The 24,992-nt window shown below is 59.1% G+C and overlaps 1 protein-coding gene across 3 annotated transcripts in view; it reads left to right on the top strand.

Moving 5' to 3' along the window:
• The window catches only part of LOC133356514 (thyroid hormone receptor beta-like), a 114,946-nt gene that overhangs the window by 31,081 nt on the left and 58,873 nt on the right, over positions 1-24,992 (top strand). For all 3 annotated transcript variants that reach the window (XM_061574079.1, XM_061574070.1, XM_061574061.1), the window contains exon 3: positions 18,825-18,976. The gene's annotated coding sequence lies outside the window, so the exon portion shown is untranslated. The remainder of the gene's footprint in view (positions 1-18,824; positions 18,977-24,992) is intronic.

The raw sequence follows: 24,992 nt of genomic DNA, 5'->3' as shown, positions 1-24,992 counted from the left end.
GCTGAACTGCTTTTGCACCGTACATAGCCAACCTTGCTAATGGGCGGTGCATCGCGAGGGGCGGCGTGTTACGCCGGCGCTCCGTCCCCAACGCCGCCGCTGTCGTCGGCAGCGCTTGGTGGCAACAGGTGGATTCGTGCGATGCGAGAGGCGCTCGCCAAACACTCGGCAAGCGAAGAGATGAAATTGGGGCCTGGAGGTTTCTGGAGACTTGTGAAGGGTTTGTGCCGACGTGCCCGCCCCCCGAGGGCTCGCGGTCGCTCCGGCCACAGCGGAGAGATTGGACCGTCCCCAGGGACGTCATCGGCGCAGGCCCAAATCCTGCGCCGACGGCCTTTATTTCCCGCGGAAAATGAATATTTCGCTCCGCTCGAATGCGTGCTTCAAGTCGGCTAATGATGCCCGGGACGATCTATCATCTCCCCCCCCCCCCCCTTTGTTCCGTTCCTGTGGCTCGCCGCTGCCGCCCGTTCCGTCACGTGGGCCCCGTCCGAGCAGCGTCGCGGTGCGCTCCCCGTTTCTGTACGCGACGACCGTACCCCCCCGCCCCCCCATTCTCGCTCTCGCTCTCTCTCTCACGCTTTCTCTGGGCCGTTAATGCGCTGGGGGCGCTTTGTGTGTGTGTGCTTTACAGCTGTGGCAGTTCGTCCCTCCACTCTCTGCCGTTTTATTTGTTGTGTCACTCTCTCCGGCTCGTCCGCTGAACGTTTTTTTTAATCCAGGAATTGGAGTGGCTGAAAGAGGACACATTACAGCAGCAGAGATCCTCTTAGACGGATGAATGAGACGGCGATCGATGGCTGCTGTCCGGCTGTTTGAGTGTGTGCGCGCGCATCCCGCGTGTGTGTGTGTGCGGGCGGGGGGCGGGCGCGCGCACACGCGTGTGCTTTCCCCACGGGGAGCGGTAGCGTCTTGGTTATTGCACTGCGCTATAAACCCAGGGACGCGAGTTCGATCCACGGACACGGCTAGCGTAGTGGCGAATATCTAAACCTGTTCTGGGACTCCCCTAGGTCGGCTGAGCCTTAAATGAGTACCTGCCGTGGTTATGTAAATAACAGCGCTGGGGAGACAAATACTCACTGGTGCTCCAACAGTCTGTTAGACTCAACAAAGGGTTCTTTGTCTTTGCCATTTTGTGAAGTGCAATTCAAGGTCCACTCGGCCTAAAACTAGAGTACCCGGTCAGTCGTACCCCTGGGCACATGTTGCGTGACCGTCCTCGACACCAAGATCACTCGCCCATGGCAATTGCACGCTGTACGCGCGCAGTATGTGTGTGTGCGCGCGTACCGATGTCGTCATCCCCGCGGCATGTGAACCAGTGGGGCAGGTTGTTGCGTGCGGTGTGATCGAGTGTGGGTACTCCCACCTCTTTCAACAAGTCTGTGCAGCCAGCGTGGAAGTTTAGGCCAAATACACTCGCAGGGAGGCCCTTCCAACCAGCAGCAGTGCGAACGGCCGATTGCAGGGCAACGCCGTTAACATTGTCGTCGGCAACCGTGATCGTACGACATTTTGCGTCGGGTTCCGTGTTGGCGTGTTCGGTGGCGACGACGACGTTCCCCGCACGCGTTGGACATTTATCTTGCACGGCCTCCCCCCCTCTCCCCAACCCGAAAGGCTGCGGCTGCTGCCGTAGGGGGATGTTCGTGGCTCTCGCGAGCCAGGGCCTTGCCCTGAGCCAGCGCCAGCGACCCGAGCTGCACCCGGTCCCGCGCGGCGCGCAAAACTGTCGGCAGTGCCAACCGGCGTGCGAGCCAAGCGCTCGCGCGCGGAGCCTTGGCGCGGCTCCTCGTCCCTGGCAGAACCGCCACCACCCATCCCCCCCGCCCGCGTGGGGCTTCCCCAAGGTCGACTTGACCCGAAACGAGCGCTCGCTCTTGCGCGAGCGTCCTTCTCCCGGGGCCAAAGCTACCGTATAAATAGACGAGCCCCGATCGCTCCGCGCGACGGAGCCATCTTTACGGAAGCCTGTTTCGAACAACCCGGTTACGGGGTCCCAGGCGAGACACGACGGGGCGTTACCGAGCCGCGTGCCGGCGGCGTTCGCCTGCTCGTACGAGCACGAGGACGATCTGCACCCGCGGTGGAAATTCCACGGTTCTATGGCGGTGCCCAGTTTATCCGTTGGGATGTTTGTTGTCAAGGTGCTGGACCCGAGAGATGAAGATGTTGATGATGACGACGATGTCGACGACGATGATGTTGATGCAGGGTTGACCCTCCGTACCTGGTCTCTGTAACCTTGACCATGGCACGCAGCACGGTTATACAGTACGACGCCGCGCATCCGACTCGCTCGGGACCGTGGTCTATGATAGTCGCACCATCACGCACAAATACTGCTCTGGGTGTGGGGCAGTTAATCGGTCAGGGCAAATATGTGACGGTCGGATATGTGACGGTGAAAAATTAAAGGCTCGGCCCTGCCATTGCCCGCTCACGTCGTTTTTGGCGGAAGGGCCTCCACTGGCCCATCTGGGAGGATGCTTGGCCTACTCTTCCACGTTGACTCACTACGCGAGACCCGCTGATCCATGCCGATCCACGCCGATCCACGCCGATCCACGCCGATCCACGCCGATCCACGCCGATCCACGTGACCACGAGGAGAACATGCAAACTCCAAATATACAGGTGTCAGGGTTGGGATCGAACACACGACCTCCTGCACACCAGGCGAGGGCGTTAACATCTCCTTGCCACCACAGCGATCTCTGGGTTGCAGTGCGTGAACCGTTGCACCAGGGCAGCTCCCACGGGATGCCGCGCCGCGATGGGGGAACACTTCACGGTCGGAAGGGACGGCGGCAACGGCAATAGCCGAGCGGCAGCCAAGCACTGGAACGCGTCCGAGAGGATGTCCACCGAGGGGGTGCAGCGATGACGAGATCGGTTCGTGTGCACGGGAGGCGGCTCAGGGGAGGCCTTGGTCCAGCAGCGGATTAACCAATGGATGATGATGATGATGGTGACTGCGATGCCGGTGAGCGGTGAGAGTTTGAGTCTCTTCAGCGGCGGAGCAGGGATTTTAATTGGCCGCTCGCTCGCCCTCCGAGCTGCCCGCCGTCCCGTAACGCACATCCGCTCGCGGACACAATTTTTGCGGAGCACCCTGCTGCGGGATACACAGAATCATGGTCCGTAGGGCGCTCGTTATTCTTTTTTTATATTTATTTACTTTTTCGCCGCTAAATAAATGGATTAGTTTGCACGATCCGCTGGATCGTGAGCCTCCTGCCACTCCTGATTTGCTTCATCTCGCTCCTAACACAAAGCAACTGGTCCCGGACAACGTGTTCCCTCCCTCCCCACCTCTTCCTCCATCTCCTCCCTCCTGCGCCTCCTCTGCAGTTGACAAACACGCAGGTATTCAAAACAAATGCGGGAGGAAAATTACAGAATCTCTTTTGTCTATCGCCGCTATCGGTAATTGCGTGGCGCAACGCCGGTCCTCGCCGGCTCCCGTCACGGCCGGGGACGGGGACGGGGCATACCGGACTCGGGCCGGGCCGCCGGAGGCTGCCGTCGTCAATAACCGGGACCCAAGTAGGGGGCTGGCGGGCGGGCGGCGTCGTGCGGGAATGGCTCTCGGCGCGGAGGCTGGAGAGCGAACACCGCCGGCTAAATCCCTCCCCCGTCTCTGACCTCTGGGTCAATAGGGCTGCACACAGGGAGGTATATTTAGCTCGTCTGGTGCTCGCAGTCGGGCGGGTTTGGGGGCGGGTGCAGCGGGCGGTGAAGTTGAAGATGGGGGCGTGGGGGTGGGGGGGGACCAAGCGGGTGGATGGGTGAGGACGCGAGAAGGGACGGTGGTGGCTGGAGGGTTTCTACCGATGCGCTCGCCGTGCCAGCGGCCGGTCAGCCCGGGTCCCGGCTGGAAATAACCGCGAGCGGAGTGGAAGACGGGACGTGCCGTTCCTCCCGTCTGCGGCCTCTGGCCAGCGCCTCCATTACCGGGGTCGTCCACCTTACGTAATGCGGCCGTCTCCACCGCCACCGCAGTTTACGTTACGGCGCGGGGCGGGGGTGCTTTCGTTCCGCCGCGCGGCACCGCGTCACGTGGCGCGTGCGGGGCGAGCCGTGCCCACGCGGGGGGCTGCTCGCGGCAGCGCCGACGGTAAACACGTCCTGACGGTGGCGGGCGGCGCGTCTCGCCAGGAATCTGAACGCGAAGAAAAGTGACGGCGTCGGTCATCCGACGGGCGGCGGGACAAACGCGGCAGGGCGGCCCCCAGCGGTGCCGGAGTCCCCTGCTGCTGCGGCGGTGGCCGCGGCGTCCCGGGCTTGATGGCATTGTTATGTCGGTGCAACAAAGGCGTTAACTTGAGGTCTCTTGACGTCTGAGCGTCGTTTGAAGGGATCTTCTTCACAATTAGCGCTTCAAGGTGGAGGCGCGTCTACACGACCACGTGTCTTCCCATCGCTTTGTCGCTTACAGAAATGGAACCCTAGGCAGTTTAGTTTAGTGGGTCGCCGTCGTCCACTCTCCCTTGAACCCCAAAAAGCCTGGCCCATCCCCCCTAGCCCTGACCCTAGCCCTGACCCTCGCCCTGACCCTCGCCCTGCCCCCTCCACCCTATCCCTACACTTAACCATACCCCTGACCCTAATCCTGACGCAGCACTGCCCCAACCCTGAAGAGGGAGGGAGGCAGAATTTAGACAGGGGGCTCCATTTTGTTACTTTCACTCGGCCCCATGCCAATCGCGCTATACCACGAATCTGTATGTGAGTTTATGGCTCTCTGTGTGAGTCTGGCTCTCTGGGTGAGTCTGTGGCTCTCTGTGTGAGTCTGTGGCTCTCTGTGTGAGTCTGTGGCTCTCTGTGTGAGTCTGTGGCTCTGTGTGAGTTTGTGGCTCTGTGTGAGTCTGTGGCTCTGTGCGAGTCTGTGGCTCTCTGCGTCAGTCTGTGGGTATCGAGCGTGACTCAAAGTCCTCTCGGGTAGCAGCGGTACCTGCACGAGCGCCGCTGCCGCCCCCGGTGCCCTGCCCGGCGCGTGACGCCTCCACGCCGGCGCCCGCGGCACCGTTCCCGCACGGCCGCGTCGCTCCCCTGGCGACGGAGCGTGGCGCCTTTCACGCCGTGCGCCAGCGTCGCCGTGTTTGTTTTTATCGGAGTGCGGTGGGGAGTTTGCGGTCTTGGCAAGAGGCTCTTGGCCCGGTGCCACCGTGGCCTCGCCGCATCGGCGGCTTCACCTGCTGGCGGCGGCAGGTGAAGCCGCCCCCGTGGCGCCGCGCCCGGCGGGCGCCGGCGCGAGGCTCCGTTGATCGCGGCGATCGCAGTGGGCGTCCGGTGGCACGGGACCTGACTCGAGAAAGAATTCTCAATTCCGGTGACAAAGACGCCGTCGCGTTGAACGGTGTTGTTGTTGGCCAGAGCAAACCCATTGGCACGGCACGCTCATCCGAGCAGTCGTGGAACGGCTGTGCTACCCGCCTGGCTCAGGAGCCATCGCAGAATGCTGACAGAGGCTCTTTAACTCTGAGCTATCATCACTGCTGCTGCTGCTGTATCAAGCACAGAGTTGGATGAAGTTGAAATCCTTCCACGGCTGCTGCTGCTGCCAAATCTGGGGCGGAGCACCGAGCTCTCTCTCACCTCACTGCTGCACCGCAGAGAATTCAACCTGAAGCAGCAGTCAGGGTGGTTGATGATCCCCACCACTCACCGGGTCACTCCGGTCACTCGCTCATCGGCAGTCGGTCGCCTTCTTATCACTCTTCCATCGCTACTACGACTACTACCATGGGTACCGTGAACCTCGCCCTTTGATTGCTGCACCCATGTTGAGGACTCTGTTTGACCAGACACGGACTCTCCGCACTCGTACACGATGCTGTATTCAGCCGCCACGCCGCAAGTCAAAACAACTCGCCCACCCGCCACACTGCAGGTCACACGCTTTTGTGTCTCTGCTTCTTTCTTTGCACTGCTCCACTTTCGTCAGGTGGCTGTAGCCCGGTTTCAAAAACCCTACGTTTTCCGCGTTGTCGACTCGGTGCCTTTAACCCCTGTTGTTGAAAAAATGTCAATATCCAGTGCGCCCAGTTTCTTTATTTTCCTCGTCATAGAGGTCGATGGTGTGGCGAATTGGCTTAAGCGAGCAACCAATCGCGTGTGAGTGATTCGCGATCACGTGACGCTCGCTAAGCGAATGAAGGCGTGCGAGAGGCGCGTTGTGCACGTGTGTAAACCGCGCGTCCCTCTCGACCCTGGGCGATCGTAATGGCGGGTGCGTGGTTGGACGTGTGTGACGGTGAGCGGTCACGGGTGCCGACTCGACCTCTGTCGAGGTTCCCGAGTCTCCGTGCATTCCCCGAACCCCTCCCGCCGCCCCTCCTCGCCGCCCCCACCCTCAAAACAAAACTCGATTTGCGAGCGCGATCTGTTACTGCGCCTTCACGGACCCCGACAAAATAATGTCATTATTCCACCATTGACTTTGACACGGGTTTACGGAGGCGCAATAACGAGCGCACATCAACGTCCCCTTTTGCGCACGTGCGTCTCGCAAAGTTCTTCAGACGCCTGCCGCGTTGAGACACGGGTGACGCGCCCGCCGACGGCCACGGCGGGCGTTCGAAGACGGCGAGCGGCTGCGGCCCGTGGAGGCGCCGCGCTGTTCGTCTCCGCCATCGACGATCCCTTCACTTTCGGCGTCCATTTTCCTCCGTTCAATAAATTCCCCGATGCTTCAATGCGCCCTCGCGCCCATCCCTCCGTGCGTTTCGCACATCCGTCAGCGCGCCCTTCAATCTGCCGGCAGAGCCGGTGACTTTGCCGCGGCAGGGCGCCGCGCGTCGCGGCGAAACCGCGGGTTTTAACAGCCCGAATTTGGTGACCTCCGGTGAACCCGGAGGAAGCCGTTTCGTGTCCCCCGGCGGAGCCGTTGGGCCGAGGGCACGGCCCGTCCCGTCTGGCGGAGTTATCGCTCGCGCAGCGTCGGCCACCGCAGCGGAATATTAAAGCCGTGTCTTTGGTTCTCTCTTAAAAAAAAAAATTTGCCACGAAATTAGGAATTCGCTGTGATATCACGTCCTGCAGAGAAGGATGATAATTTATTTTTTTCAAAGCGAAGCGCAGATTTGGCGAGAGATTTGCTTGAATTTGAGTCGCATCTGCGGAATTCGTTATTCCCACGCCGCCGTCATTGTCTCTGGCTGTCACCGTCGTCGTCATAATTAAGACGATTGTCCCCGTGCATCCTCCGTCGTCAAAACGCTGAGCGCTATCGTCATTCTCCACTCGTCGCCACCCTCGCCACCGACACCCCTCGCCTGGCCATCTGCCGCCCCGCGCTCGCCCGCTCTCTTGCCCGCCCCGGCGGGGATTGTGTCGTCACCTCCTCTCGCAAAGGTCACGTCGGCGCCCGCGCCTTCCGCCTCCGCGGCGCTGGGAAACCGGCCGCCTCTTGGGCGTCCCCGGGGCCCGCGGCCAGGACTCTGACGGCGGCGATGGCGCCATCGCCGCCGTCGAGATTGCGCCGCCGCTTTCCGCTGGGGCTGCGGGCGAGAGCGCTCCGACCTTTACTCAAAACGGTAACTCAAGCGAACGCTCGTCGCGCCGTCGGAGCGGAATACAAATCCGTGATCTGGCGTCGGGGCAAAAGCTCTTTTTGCCGACGGTGTCGTCGCCCCGCGGGTCGTCGTCGTCATCACCGTCAGGGCGCTGCGAGCACGTGCAGAGATACCGGCGCAAAGCTGCCGGTGCCTTCATTGTATCGAACGCCCGCGCCAGGCTCGCGGGTTAATGCTCTCCGCGCGGTCTCGGCCGCGTTGCCGGGGTCGAAGGTTAATCGGTCGGAGATCCCCGTGCCGTGCCGGTAATCGTTGCCCTCGCGAGGCGAGCGCTGCCATGTTAGCGGGGTTTGGCGTGGCCGCGGCGAGTGTTTGGCAGCTCGTCGTGACGGTGGCGTTATTTTTAAATTGCCGGATTTACTGTCCCTGCACGCCCGCTCGGTGTCTCCCGCCGGTGCCGAGCCGAGCCGCACGCCGCACCGCGCTGCTCGGAATGCTTTTTTGCTTTGCTATTTAAAGACACCGACGCTGGGAAACGACGGCGCGTGGATTAATATGAAACCGAAACTGACAAGAACAGGGGCTCAACCCGGGAAGTGGGCTTAGGCCAAAGCCAGAATTCTGGATCGCTTCAATTTTTTTTTCTTTAAAATGAAACACTTTTAAAGGCGCAAGCTCTGCGCGTGTGCACGTGTGTCTGTTGAACTTCTTTCGCACCAGTACGTAGCCAACCAAGTCGGTCAGAGGTGCGGATGTGGTAGGTCCGGTGCCCCCCCTCCCGATTCGTTAGCAGCACCCAACCGTACATCCTCCTCGTGCCCCACTCTCGCTCCCCGGCGCTCGCAATCGCCGTGGAAAAGTGTCGCGCACGCTCGGCAGCCGGGTAAAGCGGCCGGATCGGCCGGATCGGCGGGGGTGCGCCGGTGCATCGGCGCGCTCGGAGATGGAGCCGTAATCCCAGCGAGTCATTTGTGCCTCTGTTTTCGATAACATCTCAAATCTCAAAAGTTTTTGACCTTTGCTTGCGCTTCCATAATGCATCAGAATATAAATAATGCACGGCCGTACGTTAGATGGATAGATAAGTCAAGCATACGACGGACGTCTCTCTCTCTCCGTGCGAGGGCGAGCGGCGCTGCGTGTACACACGCCGCTGTGTGCGCACGCATGCACACTTTGTATTATTTATTCCCGTTTTCGTGGCGTAAACCGTCTGCGAATTTGGCGATGAATTATTGAGCGTTGACGCAATCAAAATTCTGCCGCCCGCGTTAAATTTTTAAATCTTTACAGCGTGGGAAAAATAAAAAAAATCCTTTTTGTTTTTGCACCGTCCTTGGCCACGCCGCACACGCACTGAGAAATCGTTTTGAGATTGAGACATTTCAGTCCGCGCGCACCCTAGCGGCCGATTTAATCAACCTGCACGGTCACCACTCCCAATCCCACTCGTCTGCTTCATTGCAGCGCACAAGAGAGGCTTCTACACCGGACCATGAATGGTCATCATCAGCCATGATCTATCCGCATAAACCCTTGTCATCTCTCGCAGTTTTGCGATGCAACAAACGTTCCGGCGCGCAGGCCGATGGCACTGCTCCATCTCCTTGGGGGTACGTTGTCTCTCCGGTATGATCGCTCCCTCCTCTGGCTGTCCCTCCGTCGTTAGACGCAACTGCCGGCCTCCATCTTCGCGTCGGGCGACGCGTCCTTCCCAGGCCCCTTCGTTTTCTTCACGGCCAATGTCATTTCTCAAGCTCGCGTTCACCGGAGCATGAGGCGAGGTTCAGTGCAAAACATTGAATATTGAAAAAAAGCCTGACTTCCAATCACTCACGGGAGTACATATTCCCCGTTACATAGTGGAGACGTCACCACAAAGTGCTTGTGCCAGGCTAGGTGCACAGTGAGCCCGGAGATGTCCGCTCCGCATGGTCGCGAGACAGGCCCCGGTGGTTTGGAAAGGACTGCAATCCGGTGGGTGCTGCACGTCGTTATCTGCCCGATGCTCTGTTTGCTGATGTGAGAAGCCGATGCGGTGTGCAGTAGTAGGGTCTGGAGTTGAGTGGATTTGCCACCGGCTGGTCCCAGCCGCGTCAGGATTGGGCAGAGCGTGCGGAGGTGCCAGTTGGCAGATCGTGGCAGATGCCTTCCAGATTTAATGCGGGGCGGAGGAATGGCGCTCATCGCAGCGAGCAGAGCCGCCACTTCTAACGCAGCGAGAGGTCATTGGGACAAGCACACGTGCAGACGGGCACAAGGGCGTCCACGCAACACACAATCACAGCTGCTCTTGTGCCAGGCGATGTGAACTTTGAGGCCGCGCGAAAATGTCGAAGGTTCTCTGGCGGGAAGTCACAGGTTAGGCCGAGGTCTTAAGGGTCAATTGACTATCATGGGCCACGGGTATACACTCACACACACAATCACATACACACATAATCACACGCGTAATCACACACATGGATACACATGCAAACCACGCAAGGCACTCGCACACACAAAATGGCACACGCGCGACACACGCACATACAGATGCGCACACACACACACGTGCACACGTCTCCCCACAAACGCGGAGACGTGCACGCATAGATGCATCGATAAGTGGGCATTACTCACACTGCCGCGCGGTGACCCACGTTCACAGCCTGGCTGACGATGACACACGCATGCATACACACACACACGCGCACACAACCCCAACAGCAGCTGCCAATAAGGGTTGGTGACATCACTACTGCGCTCGTGACAGGCTAGGGACGGACCCAGATGTGCCAACTCGCCGCGTTTTAGCTGCCCGGCACTCTGCTCCTTGTTGTGAGCATCGCTCATCCGCCCTCCGTTGCTGCTGGAGGGCAGATGCCTCCATCACGAAGACAACGATCTCCCGTATAGCCGTGCAGGCCGATGGAGAGGTACGGCACACGTGGCGTGGCCAGTACCGCATCCGGCCTCCAACACGCAGGCGCACACACACACACACGTGCACAAAAGCACACCCCGTGATTGCGCCTCCGTCCCCTCCTGCCGGTGCTCCTGCTGCAAGCTGCTTGCTGCGAGCGAGGGAGCGAGCGCGGCTTTGGGAGCGAGGTGAAGTTCTGGTGGCCGCGTAATCGCGGGTGCAGCGGCCGCCTGAGCGGTGGTGGCAATGCTGCTGCGGGGCTAAAATCGAGGTGCGAACGCAGCGCGCTGGAATGCGGCGCCAAAGCTGAAAAACGAGATCCCTGCCACCACGGCTGCCACCACCGCCACTCTCGATTCAAGGAATCTTCTCCATTTGGGCAAGTTCAGTGTCCGTCCGTGTGTGTGTGTGAGATGCGGTGTGCTTACACACCCACGCACAACAACGACAGCCGCCATTTGAAATTAATTGTCATGACAGCGCCTGTGCCAGGCTAGGTGCACTCTGGGGCCACGTGAATTTGTACAGACACGCTGCTGGAAGGAGGTTTTAGGACAGACCCAGATGCCATGGGTAGAACGACTTAGATGACTGTCACCTCGCTGCGTTTTGTCTGCCTGGCACTTCGCTCGTCGTTGTGAGCGTCGCGCCTCCATCCTCCGCTGTTGCTGCAGGGCAGCTGCCTCCAACCGCCCAATAACGGCCTTCGTGAACCTCCTCCTCATACGCACACACACACGCGCGCGAGCACACACAGACACACACAGACACACACAGACAACAACAACAACCGCCATTCGCCACTAAGTGGCGGTGACGTCACCACGATGCTTGTGCCAGGCCAAGTGCACCTTGAGGCCACGTGAAGTGTCGAACGCCCGCTGGCAGGAGGTCACGGGGCAGACCCAGGTGCCACGGGTCGACTGACCGAGATGACCGAGATGACTGGCTGATGCACCACCTGTGCCCCCTACTGTGCCAACTTGCTGTGCTTTAGCCACCCGGCGCTCCGCTCGTTGTTGTGAGCGTCGCTCCTCCCCCTTCCGTTGTTGTTGGAGGGCGACTGCCTCCAACTGCCCATCTTGACACTGCTGGTTCCAGTCATCGGCAAGTCCACTCAGCTCGACATCCTCCTGTACCACATCACTCCATCTCTTCTCTAGCCCGTGCCGCGCCCGTTTAGCCCGCTCTATCCGGCCGAATAAAAGCTGTTTAGGCAGGCACTGGCTGGGCATGCGGGCTCCATGACCCAAGGATATGTGAGCTCCTCACACAATCCAGCCTGGTTAAACCCAGGTTGGATCGTAGGCACGACAGCCTAAATGTTTCTAACCGGTGAAGATGTGCCATTAGGGGGGTCCACGTTTCGCAAGCGTAGCGAAGAGAGGGAATGACTGTGGCCGAGAATACCTGAAGCTTCGTGCGGAGCGAGACCAGTTAGCTTCTACACAGCGTTACGCAACCGATGAAAAGATGTTGCCGCTCGACTGATTCGGAACGAGGCCTCTGCTGTTAAACTGGAGCCGGTCGTAAGCACACTGCCCAGGTATGGGAAACTCTCCACTCTCTCCACTACTGCCCCATCACCGATCGTTTTGGTGGGGAACCATCTCTTGACCACACCCAGGCATCGATCAGCCTCCCATTGTATCTGTACCAGATGGAAATTCCTCAGGTACAGCTATTGAAGGCTTCACGAACTACGTGGTGGAAATAAATGTAAAATAATGTGGGAGCCAGAGGACATCCCTGTCGCAACCCAAGGTGAACAGGGGATGGCTCCGACTCCCGGCCACGTAGTTTTACCCGGGCCCGCTCGCCATCATGGAGTTCCTTAATGATCGCGAGCAGAGGGTCAGGCACTTTGAAAGCACGAAGAACAACCCAGAGCCCAGGCCTACTGATGGTATCATAGGCCTTGACCGGGTCAATAAAGCAAAGATGTAGGTCTTGTTGGAATTGCCTACACCTCTGCTTTAGCAGACAGACAGAAAATATGGCATCTGTGCAGGACCGCCCTTTATTGAAACCACATTGGGGCTCCGCAAGCCTCTCCTCAGCATGCCTAGCAAGGCGATGTTGAATAATCCTTGCCAGGACCTTTCCCGGCACACTGAGGAGTGAGATGCCCCTGTAGTTGTTACAGTCTGTGCGGTCCGCCTTCTTAAAGAGGGGGCCACCAGGGCATCCTTCCAATTCAGCGGAACCCGTCCAGTGTAGGGCAGTCTGTGCACCGACACCACCCTCCCTCAGCATTTCGCTTGGGAGATCATCTCTGCCCCGTGCCTTTCCTGGTCTCAGGCTCTGGATCGCCCTCAGTATTTACTCAACAGATGGCACCTCAGCCAGCCACTCACAGGGGCTGATTTCTTCTTCTCATGTTTGAGGCACCGCAGCCTCAGCAGGGTCATCCCCACTTTGTCCCATGATGTTTTCCATGTTGAGGGATTCCCCCAGGACTTCACAGAAATGCTCAGCAAATCTGCAAACCTGTTCCTGGGGGTCGGAGATTGGATCACCGTTTTTCCCCTAATGATGGTAATAGGTGTGGCGCTGCAGGTTACTTTTTTGATGGAGTTAAATAGTGATTTGTGATCGCGGGCCATTGAGGCAGACTACATCTCCTCAGCAACCTGGGACCACCAACCATCCTTGCAGCGCCTCACGGCTCTCCGAACCTGCGAGCGAAGGCTGCGGTAAGCCTCCTCATTCTCTGACGTGGGATGCTGTAGCCGATGAGAGTGGGCCTGTCGCTTTTTCTCAGCCAGCTTGAACACCTCCTCTGTCAGCCAGGGTCTTTGGCTTGGTCTGGACCGTGTACCCAAAGCAGCCATTGCAGCTGCATGAGCCACAGTCCTAAACCTCACCCATTTCCCCTCGACATTAGGAGGAGTGGGGTACGATGCCAACCCCAGCCGCAAGCGATGATGAAATTCTCGCTTGCAACTTTCATCAGGGAGCTGAGGCCATGCCACTATGGGTTTGAATGGGGTCCTGGGTGTACACCTACCATCGGAGTGGAAGAAAGGCAGGCGCATCTTACAGATGACAAGTCGATGGTCAGTGGGCAGATCAGCTCCACGGTAGGTCCTGGTGTCAAGGACATGGGCCCACATCCGTTGTTCCGTCACTATGTCGTCCAGCAGATGTTCTTGCTTGGATCCGGCATGCATCCATGATGTGTGGATGCGCCAATGCCGGAAAAGCGTGTTGGTAATTACAAGTCCATGGGCTGCACAAAAATCTAGCAGCCTCCCGTTATTATTGAGCTGATCTGGCCCATGCCTTCCAATCACTCCAGACCAGGTGCCAGCATCATGACCAACTCGGACATTGAAGTCACCCAACAAATATGACTTTTTCCCGAGGGGCCACTTTAGCCAGCACCTGTGATAGGAGGTCATAGAAGGAATCTGACTCATCGGCCTTGCCTGCATGCCTCCAAGGATGTTCGTCTTCGATGGGGGCATAAGTAACCACGACCACCACTCCTCGCCTCTGGTTGATGGGAAGGCGAGCCCAAAGTAGTCTGGGGCTTGCAGCTTCCCACACCTCACCGCCATGCTCCCACGCCCCCTTCATTCTTTTGTTCAGAAGAAGAGCACGCACACACGCACTAGCGCGCACACTAGCGCGCACACACGCATGCGCACTAACACACACACACGCGCGCACGCACACACAAACACATTCCGTGCATTCCACCGCTGCTCAGTAATAGGTGTCAAAATCTTGAGGTTACGAGCACCGTGGAACATTGCGTAAGCCTCTGCCGCGTGTTAATCACCGTCACGGCGGCTCAATTTTGAGAAGAGCGTCAGATTTTCTCGCTGGCCCCCCTGGTGGGGCCCGCTGGCAGCCCCTCCCGCCGCTCGTGGGTTTGGCCGGCACGGGCCGCGTCACAGACGCGGTTTTCTCCTGGATCCGCGAGCGCCGTAGGCGTCGGTGCGGAATGGCCGAGACGAATGCCGTGCGGCCCGGGGATCCGTGATTGTGCCAAGGGTGACGGGCACGAGGAGGGAGCCTATCTGCGGAGCCGGTTCGCGGGCGAGGACAGGGGGGAAGGTTGCGGCTCGCGTGCGAGCCCTCGTCACGGCGCACGGACTCTGGTGCTGACGAACTCGGCGGTCGCTCGTTCGGCGACGGATGAAGAACGTCACGCCGGTGCGATCGAGTGCCGTCACGGCCAGAGCCGGCGGGCGGCTGTTGACGAAGTCGCTCAAGCCTCATCTGCGCCTCTCGGAGACGGCGGAAGTTGCTCCGGCACATTGTCGGCGTCCGTTGTGTCCCCGGCCGAATTAACAAATCAATAGACTGCTCGCGTTTCGCGCCGCGTTCGTCTTCGCCACGTAAATTTGTGCTGAGCCTCGGCGTTGCGGGATTTTGAACAATTATCTGTGGCTAATTTTGGGTAATGAGTGCCACTTAAAGGTTAAATGGGCATGTGGCAACAAATGAACTGAAATGTTGGTTTCATACGAAATAAAACACTTGACCTATTTTTCAAATTGCTTGTCTAATCTAGATATGCAAATTATGAGTAATTAAAGCTAACTAATGGCACGCGTATAATTAAAACTGCGATTCAATTTAACGTTGACACATTAGCCCTAAAGAGCACAACCACCGTAAGCAGATTGCCACGAGCTCTGATTTCGTTTTAATGGCAAGATTAAGCGCCACTGTTGCCGGTTGTAATGGCAATCGTCTCTCCTGCAACGGGGGGCGGTGGCGCAGCCCCCCGCCATGCCAACCTCCCCCCGCCCCCCCCCCCTGTGCGTCAACCGCCACTCGCCATCCTCTTCGCCCGTCCTCACGTCCGTTCCACCCGGCTCATTGCGCCGTTTCGCGACATTTTCCCTCTTGGCGGCGGTGGAGATGGCGATCGCGGTGTCTCGCACGCACGGACGCGCGCGCACGATCGGAGGAGCGCGCGTGAGTAAACGCGACACGACAACGCGTTTTGGAGGCATTATTCGGACCCACTACGGCGGACATCGTCACGGAAGTCCCGCCGAACACATCAAGGGAGGATCTCTCCGCTGCCCTCCCGCCTCCCGTTGGGGGTGGCGGGGAGATGTACGGATGGCGGGGGGGTAAGGGGGGGTTTCGGCCACGGGGGGAGCACGGGGGGGGGGGGGTAAGGTGGAGGAAACCGGAGGAGCGTTGGGGATTTAGCGGAGGCGCGAGGGAATGTGGCGAGATACCGGGCGGCGCGAGAAGGATGTGGGAGGCGTCGAGGGACGTCGAACAATAAGGGGCCCCTCGTGATGCGGGGGAGCGGGTGTGGGGGGGGCAACGTGACCAATACGGGGACACGAGGACCCGCGGGTGGGTGGAGCAGGGAGGCATCCGGGGAGCGACGTGGAGCGGGACACGGAGGACCGCGGGCACACCCGGGGAAAGGGGGACACGGGGAGATGCTGTGCAGCAAGGGGGGGGTGGGGGGCCACGGCGACCCGTTCCCCCACCCCTCCCTTCCGGCCGGAGCCTGGTCCGCGGGCGCCCGTTATTCATTTTAATTATTGACTCTTCAATCTCCACGTTTGTTTCCGAGCCGTGTGACCGTCCTGTGTTTTTATTTTTGTTTGCAACCTTTGGGGGGGTGGTGGGGGTGGTGGGGGGGGGGGGCATTCCCGGGCAGAGGTGCGCGCGGGCAAGATCCGCGGCGGCCCTGATGGAATCGTTCAATTATTCAGGGGCATTGCCTGAATATGACAGGGCCGCACTCTATAATTTTCAAAGTTTAATGAAAAATGTACTTTGCATTATTTAGCGATGATAAAATAATTCTATTGAGGTTCTCTCTCCCGGCCTTTTGTCGGAGTGGTTTGTAAACGCGGCGCGGATGCAGGGCGCGCACGGGGGGCTCCGCCACGGCGATGGGGGGCCCGCGAGGCCAGGACGAGTTCCGTTTGCGCGAGTGACGACGGCGGTGACGTGGAAACAAAGCGCAGCGAGGAAGAGATATCGCAGCAGAGACGAGCGGACCGCAATCGGCGCGTCAGGTGGCAGCGTCTGAGTCCGCCGACTTAAAACCGTTGAAAGCGCCCTCCTCCTCCTCCCCCCGGGGTGCCGTGGTGGCTGCACGTCGCTCTGAGCGGGATTTAACCCTGATGAATTCCTTCATAATGGAGCGTCTCCACGCCCCTGTCCTGCACGTCCCGCAATGCACAGGAATTAATCTCCCACGCCCATCAGCGCCGCTCCGGTCCGCGCAGGCCCCCCCCCCTCTCCCTGGTTTTGGGTCTCGCCGCTGGCAAGCGCCGGCTCATTGGGCCTCGTCCCGAACGGTCGTTAATGAGACAGCGCGGCGCCCCACCCCCCCACGGAGCTCTCCGTGTCAGGTGTGGCCACTTACGTCAATTGACAAGGGTTGGGTGAAACGATCCATCAATTAGTTCTCTTTATTGGACACACCTAACGAAGGGGCGCAGTGGGGGGTGGAGGCCCTGATGGACGTCTGGAGGGGGGGAAAGCATGGCCCGGATTCTTGCTATTGACCCAGATCCGGAGCTGGAGCCAGATGAATCGAGCTAGTGAGCTATGGCACCGGAGTAAATAACACACGGGTGGAGCGGCAGTGAGCGCACTGCTCTAGCGCACTGAACCCGCTGACCTGAGTTTGCTTCCCAGCCCGCGATGTGGGCAGGGGCCCTCATCCAGCAGTGGATTGACAGAATGGCTGTCTGTGCACATTTACAGAGTGAGTGAATTGGGTAAAATTAACAGGGCACCTTTTACTCCCTCCCACGCCACCGTAGTCCTTTAACGAGCATTCTTGCGGCGGCTTTAATGTGGTCCCATGCATTCTCTGTGCACTTAAAGGAGATTTACAAACCCGCCACCCCCTCCCCCACAATTTACTGAATTTCTCCAGACAGCGATGGTTTTCACCTCTGGACCGTGACCGATGTAATTTCCCTTTTGTGTGTGTGTGCGGCGTCACAGAAATGGGACTCGGGATTTAATGTTGAGTGGCGCTCTTCCCTCTGGCCGTGACGTCCGTACCTGAGAAACGAACATAGCGGGTGGGCTGGGTGGCTGCTCGTAGCGGATTGTCTGACGCTCGCCCAGTTTGCTGCTCGCCGCCGTCGAGCGGCCCGGCGAGCCTCTATCCCCGCCGTCACCTCTACTCCCGGATGGCTAAAACGACCGCCGAGCGGAAAATCGATAAACCGCTCGTAGTGGGGTAAAGTGTGGGTTTGTCCGCGATTGTGCGGGGCGCCCCCGCAAATTGAAAAACTCTCCTCTCGGCCCTCAACCCAATCTGTTAACGCCCAATCCATCCTTCGATCCGTCCTTCTGTGCCTCTCGCTTTTCTCCGTCCGTGTCACGCCCTCCGCACGCTCGTCTGGCCCTCCCTCTCGACCACAGTTCATCCGTCCTTGTCCTTCCGAATGCCTCGCCGTCCGTCCTTCCCTCCGTGGGCGAGCCTCTGACCCGGGGGGAGCCGTGACGTCGGAGTTTGTCCTCGCGGCCCACGGCGGCGCCTCCTGGGCCCTCTCCCTCGAGCGCCCGCGTCGCAGGCCGCGTGCGCTCCGTGGCATTTACTCCCCCCGGGCACAGCGCGCCGTAATTTCGTTATGAAGTCATTACCGAAATCCCTGGCCTTGTCAGAGCCGGTGACAAATGACCCGTCCTTAAGCAGGTAGCCAACTCGCCGCGCGCCTGGCCGCAGAGCCATTACCCACAAGCGCCGTGGAGAAGATGTTTAATAATCTTATTACGGACCCCTTGCAGCCCATTTGTTATATTTGTCAGCTGTAAGTACCCATTACATTTTGTGCGAACGATTCTCATTTCGTTCCGTTTGCCACGGTTTTAGTTTTTATGCCAGCCTGAATGGAAATCGTACGCGCACGCGCACGCGCACACGTGCACACGCGCACACGCGGGCACGCGCGTGTTCGTACGTGCGGACGTCGCCGGGTCCAGACCCCCGGCGCGGGTGACACGCGGGGTAAAGCGTCGTCACGAGAGCGCAGTTCTCCTCCTGCGCCAGGAGGAGGGGGCGAGGGCGGGCAGTGGTGGGGGGGGGGGCGTTCGCGAGCTCGTTAAAATATGTACGTATTCATTTGAAAAAAGAAACACGGAGAATTTACATGCGGTAAAAATTAATTAGGTGCCACGGCCCATTAGTCTAGCGTGCTGTTCAGTGCTCGCTGTGTCTGCGAGAGAGGGGAGTGATGGTAACCCCCACCCCCGCCCGCCCCCCCCACACCCCCACACACCCCCACACACCCCTCCGCCGCCCCCCCACCTGCCTCGCGGGACGGCCTGGGGATCGGCGTCCAGTGCCGCCACCTGACGGAGCCGTCCCTGTAATTAACGACGCGCTCGTCAGTTGGCTAACGACGCCCCTACGGGCTCGGCCACGTGCGCGCGTGTCGCAGGTTCTGCCGCCGCCGCCGCCGCCGGTGGTGGTGGTGCCACCGCTGCCGCCGGGCGGCGCGGGGCGAGGAGGAGGAGGCGGCGTGGACGAGGACGGCACGAGCGGTGGACGCCATCGTCCGGGTCGGCTGGAGCGTCCGAACCAGGAGCAGAGGTGAGGCCCCCGCGGGCGTCGCGCCGGCCGCTCGCGATCGATGGCGTGATCGGGGCCGGGCCACGCGCTGTCACATGTCGTGATTTCTCCCCCGTTTTGTTCTCCGTTTTGTCGTGGGGGTTTTTTTCCCGTCCTTTCATTTTTTTTTACTTGACGAACTCGTAGTGACAGCTGTCGCACTCTACGAGGGGTCGCGAGCGGGGTCGCCCCGACCCCTCGCGGTAGCGATCACCCCCTGCAAAATGGCGGGGGGGGGCGGGGGTTGGGGCAGTGGGTGGGCTCTGAGAGAATTGGAGCTTAGGGGGGGTTGTGACCAATCCGCTTCTGGTCCCACTTCACTCCCAGGGACGTCGTCGCGTTTATTTTGTATCCGTCGGTGTCGACGCCCCCAGGTGCGTTATTCCATCGGCACGGCGTCCGCGGCGTGGAGAAGGCCCCGCGACGTGTGAACGCTCCGCAGCGTCGCGCCCGATAATAATCGGTGCCGTCGTTACGGCTCGCCGGCCGAGTTTGGATTTTTCTCGCTGTCGAGACTCACGCCTCGTTTCTCTGGCCAGTCCTTGGCCACGTCCTTGCGCTCTGCGTTCTGCGCTCTGCGCTCTGCGCTTTGCGCTCTCCGATCCCCGCTCCTGGGTTTGCGCGGCGCCCTCGCGCATGGACACTTAATCTGATTTGTCACGGGGAAGCCATCACTCTTGCTGCGCGCAGCCAGCCCGGTCGATAAATAAAACACGGAAGAGAGCGGCCGAGGGCCATTGTGAAGCATTCGCGCCGGCCCACCGATCTGCCGCGCTTTGTTTACGTGACTGATGAGCGTATAAATGCAAATAACAGGCCTCCTTGCGAGCCTTCGCTTCGCGCATTATTCAAATAAACGTCCGCGCTTGTCGCGTTGCCCTGGCGATTGGGCGCGGCAACACGATACGGTTCCGTTTGTCGATACCGTTCGGCCTCCGCGAGCATCGGGGCGCTCTGTGGGCCGTTCGTGGGAAACGCGCCATCGGTCCCGGATTGCAGAAGTCGCGCGCCCTGACGTTCTGAAGCCACGGAGGAGCTGCTGCCCGTGTCTGAAATTCCGCGTCCGTGGGTGCGGTGTCGGCTCTAGAAGCTGCTCGGGCCTGGGGATCCTGCCGGAGCTCGCGACGCGCTTCGCGCTGGCAGCAGCGGTGGGCGCCGGCGATGCTCTCCATCGTAGGGTTCGCCCGGGTTCGCTAAATAAAAAGAGACTTAGTATGCCACTTGGCAGCGGCCGTGGCGGTTTTGAAACAAAGCCAGTGCCACTTTCGCAGTCCAAAGGTAGCGGGCGTGACGCTGCCAGCAATGCTTTGCAGCGCGCAATAAGTTAATTTCCCAGTGGCACAAATTAAAAGATATTTACAGTTGTTGTGCGCGTGTGCGTTTAATCCCTTTTTGCATTGCGGATTTGGTTTGCGTGATAGTAAATAATAAATAAATACAAAATAAACGCGTGACTTACAGCACGGTGCGGCGCGAGACGCGGGGAAACGCATCCGTGGCGGCGAACAGAGTGGTTTTGTTTGAGGCTTAGTTTGAGGTTTTTTTCTCCCGAGCGGGGAGTGATGGAGAGAACGCTACAGGGCAGAGGGGGACTTGAGACGCGGCTACAGTAGAAGTGCAAATGAAGACACTTCACAGGGGGAGAGAGAGAGCGCGAGAGGGAGGGGGGAGGGACGGTCGTCGGCGGATGAGAAGAGAATCGTCTCGAGCCTGGGCTGGAACAGATAGACGAGGAGTCTCAGTAGTTGTGGATGGCCAGGGGGAGGGCGTTCCGGCAATGGGAGCAGCAGCAGAGAAGGAGTGACCTTCCGCCGAGAGGGGAAGGTTGATCGAAGGGCAGCAGGGGCGACGCTTGAGCTTCGACCGGAGCAACAGTCAGTCGGGTTTGACGTCAGCCGTGTCGCTCCACAACACACGGAGCTGAAACGTCGGACTTCGTGCCGAACAATGCCCAGCGCTACGACCCGAAAACGCATCGGAGAGCGCAAGCGAGAAACCCGAGGCGGCCGCCCAAAGAGAATCCATCTGTACGCGACCCACCAACCCCCAGTGTTGCAGGTGCGCCCTACCACCAGCAGCGGCGGGCGATGCCGCATGCGGTGTTTACGCAGCTCGGGGGGATTTACGTGTAAACAGAACTGTACCGTGGTGCAAGGGCTCCTCCTCCGTGTGCGAGCACAAAGCTGGGGACGGCTCTTAGCGCGCTGGCGTGAGAACCGCGCGTCGCCGCTCTCTCTCTCTCGCGCTCGCTCTCTCTCTCTCGCTCCGTGAAAGGCGGCGAGGATTTAGGCGTTTGCATCATCCGGCCGGATTGTTGCAAAATGTCGCTGTTTACAGATTTCGCACGCACGAGCGCGCGCGTGCTCGCTCGCGCGTTCACGAGCGCCAAGCACCGGCCGCTCCGCTCGCAGGAGGCGACGTGGGTTCTGAGCCAGCCAGGGATTTGCAACGAGCGTTTATCATTTTGATTTACAAACAAATAAAGTGCCTGCCAGCCAAACGCTTTCTCTGCAGTCGTTCCGCTCCGTCCAAGTTAATGTTTTCTTGGAAGCACCGTGGCTTGCAGACGAAATAAACCAATCCTCCGTTTGGAGCGCGCGGGAGCGCGTGTGGGAGCGCTGCTCGTGCGACCAGCGTTTGTCCTCGGCCCGCGAAGGGAACGGCGGATTTCTTGAGAAATAAAACCCTCGCGCTGTCCGCAATGACCTCAGCGCTGCCGGCTCTCTCCCGGCGGATGCTGCGAGCGAGCAGGAGGCACCGCAGCCTCGTGGGGGTGGGGTCTCGTGGGGGAGGGGGCGCTAGGCGATTAGCAAACACGCGTCTGGCCGGAGGTGGTTAGGTTGTTGTGGCCGGAATTAATTTAGCAAACATTTGCCCTGCTCGTGCTGAAGTTATTGTAAAAGAAGAATATTCACAGGCCCTTGTCAGTCGACTGCTGGGTGAAGGCCTCACCCGGGGGTTGTTCGCCACCGATGTTAGTTGTGGTCAAGTATCGAACACTTCCGGTTACTGGGTTAATAGCGCAGGGTACTAACCGCTATGTCACTGGTGCCTCCTGAGCGAAGTTAGTGAGCATTTTGGTTCACAGTTATAACACTGCTGGTTCAAAACCCAATGGATAGCCGATTCAGCCCCATCATGTCTCCATGTTAAAACAAAACGAGGGGGGCCACTTTGTGGACAGTTGACTGTGGTCATTCTCGCAAGAAACTTCTCCTTGCCATGGGAATGTGGAATTTCCAACACGGGCTCACGGCGGCCATTGGAGATGAGCGCGTTTTTTTATTTATCACGCAAACTCCCCCCACGTCGTCCTCCATCGTGGTCGTGGCCGTCCGTTGCAGAGCAGCCCAGCGGAACAGGGGAGCAGAGTAGCGGTGGCCGCTTCGTACCCAAGGTACGAAGCCCGGAATGGTAACGCGCCCTACGCCGTTACACAAATACGCACGTGCTAGCGATTGGGGTGTCGTTCGAGCGTCGGGGTCGGCCGCGGGCCCCCGCTGCCCGGGCACGTGACCAGAGAAACACAACCTGGAGGTCGGACTGCTCCCAGAGCGACGAAAACTTGACCCGGGCTAACCGCCTCTCCGGGCACGCCGTCATCCAAATTAAACCGGGCTCGTGGATGTGGGCCGACACCTTTGGCGGGAGCGCGGAGGTTAGTGGAACCCGCCGTATGAACCGACGCAAACAGGCCAGATTGATTAATTATTTTTACGATGCTGGAGACGACGGCGATGATGTTATTGTTGTTCTATTAGATGCTAACGGTTTGGCAGATGTTGCAACAGAGCCGCGTAAGTGAGGCTAACGAAGCGGGCGCGGGGAAACGCGATCGGGTGTCTGCGATGTTCGCATGCGGAGACGCGGCCGACATTCGAGCCGCCCGCCCGTCAATCATCGCGTTACGCAAAATAAATAAATAACATTGAATAAATCCTCGCACCTGCCCGCCGGCGCAGGCGCTCGCCAAACTATGCACCGCTGCAGTTTTTTTGTTTAAATTAATATTTTGTGTATTTAATCTAGTGTCTCATAACACAGCCGACTCGGTTCTGCCAGCTTAGGGGGCCCCGGCTGTCGCGCTCCGAGCCCCAGAACCTCGACTCCTGCGATGAGGCCGAGAAGGGGGGAGCGGGCCGCGATTGCGATCGCAGAGAGCGTGCCGCCGGGAAAGGTCACGACCTCGGCGATCGCAAAACACCGGCACGCACCGTGACTCGGTGCGAGAGAGCCGGCCTCCCGAGCGCGGTTTAACGGCCGAAGAAATGGGCCGAGGCGGGTGATTTACGCGCCGCCGCCAACACGCGTCTATTAAGAGGGCCGTCATCTCCGCGGGGCGGAACGGTCGCGCCGGCCATCGTAGCGAACCCCACGGCGCCACCGCCGCTGCCGCTGGGAAGTTGATGAGATTTATAAAGTGCATCGCCGAGCGTCGTGGGGACACCCGTGGCCCCGTGTGCGGTAAAATTTTGAAAAGTTTTATTGCTGGAAAACTCAAAATATTCTCGATTGTTTGGGGGACGTCCGGGAAGATTTGTTAGTGCAGCGAACCCCTGTCCCGAGCCAGCGTCAACGCACAAAAAGTTGGCATTTGTAAGCATTTTTTTGTTTGTTTATGCTTTGGCGGAAGTGTACGGATGCCAACAAGAGAGCTATTTTTAACCATTGTTTAAAAATATTCGCTTCTGTATTTTCACCACTTGGCTCCTCTTTCGCTCGAAGCGCCGTGAGTTTCGTAGCGGCGTGTGCTGCGGTTGTGGTTTGGACAGAATCGGGCTTTCAAAAAATAATTATAAATAGCTGTGCATGTACACATTCGGAAATTAAATAATTACGCACGGCAAATGTAACGCCGCAGCGGCGGCCGCGCAAATAAATAAACCCGTTCCAAATCGGCCGCCGCCACGGAGTTTTAAGAATGCCCCCTCTCTCCGTGGGAACGAGGCCGACGATGACGACCATTTGGACGCGGTTCTTGGCGATGTTTTTGCCCGTGACCTTGGCACGGGAAGAGCATCGCGCTCTGCCCAACAAAACCGCAACCCGCACGCTCCCAGCTGCTACCGCTACACGGGAGAGATGGCGGGGGGACGGTAGCGCCCTCGGCGGAAGAGCCGGGTGGCGGAGTTGACGATGTTGTAGCGGTAGCGGTGGCCACGGTGGCGATGGCGGTCGTGGTTGCGGCCGGGAAGAGCGATGTCACGGGGTTCCTCGTGCCGCGAACCTCCCCGAGGCGTTTTATCGTTGAGTTCCCGTCCCGCACGTACGCACGAACACGCGCGCACATCGCCGCTCTCACTTCACGCGAATATCAACAACGCAAAATTAATGGCCCTGGGAAAATTAAATAAAAGCCTCCGACGGTCGTTATTTAATTTTGAGCCCCGTCGGCATTTTGGCTCTCGGCATGAACAAAATTTTTTTTGTATAAATTGTTGCACGGAAGGAAATTTCCTGTTTAAAAATGTAAGATCCTGCGAGAGCAGAGACGGCGGCTCGCAGTGGGACATTTACAGTAAATTCTTGCGCGGGGGGGTACAGTGCGCTGGAGCGAGCCTCTGTGTCGTGCTGACGGTCGGCACCGGTCTCGACACGAGTCCCGAATCCGTGCGGTCTGCCTGGAATGCGCTTCACGGGACGTAAACACGCCAAGAAGGATTAACCATGCGCTCGCTAAAAGACCACGCTTTTCTCTTCCTTCTCCTTGACTCGCCCCCCACCCCCACTCCGCGTGATCTCCGGGCTCTTTTATTTAACAGCCCCCTCTAGTTTTTGGTTTAAAAGTATGCGCATAAGTCTTTTTTCACAACCTCTTCTACAAAATAAATAAAATATTTTCGTGCCTATCATTATTGTAATTCCATGAATCGGGGCGCGGGTTGCGATGCGTCGTGTCCCGCGGCGACGGCGAGCCGCGGGACCGCGCTCGAGACCGCGCTCCCTCCGGAACGGAACGTCGCGCCGGCGCCCCCATCGCGAGGCCGCGGCGCTCGAA

Source organism: Lethenteron reissneri, chromosome 7 (genome assembly GCF_015708825.2).
Source record: "Lethenteron reissneri isolate LAM-NWPU_2019-01 chromosome 7, ASM1570882v1, whole genome shotgun sequence".
Classification (NCBI taxonomy): Eukaryota; Metazoa; Chordata; class Hyperoartia; order Petromyzontiformes; family Petromyzontidae; genus Lethenteron; species Lethenteron reissneri.
Note: the sequence above shows the minus strand (reverse complement) of the source record. Positions and strands in the feature narration are given on the sequence as shown.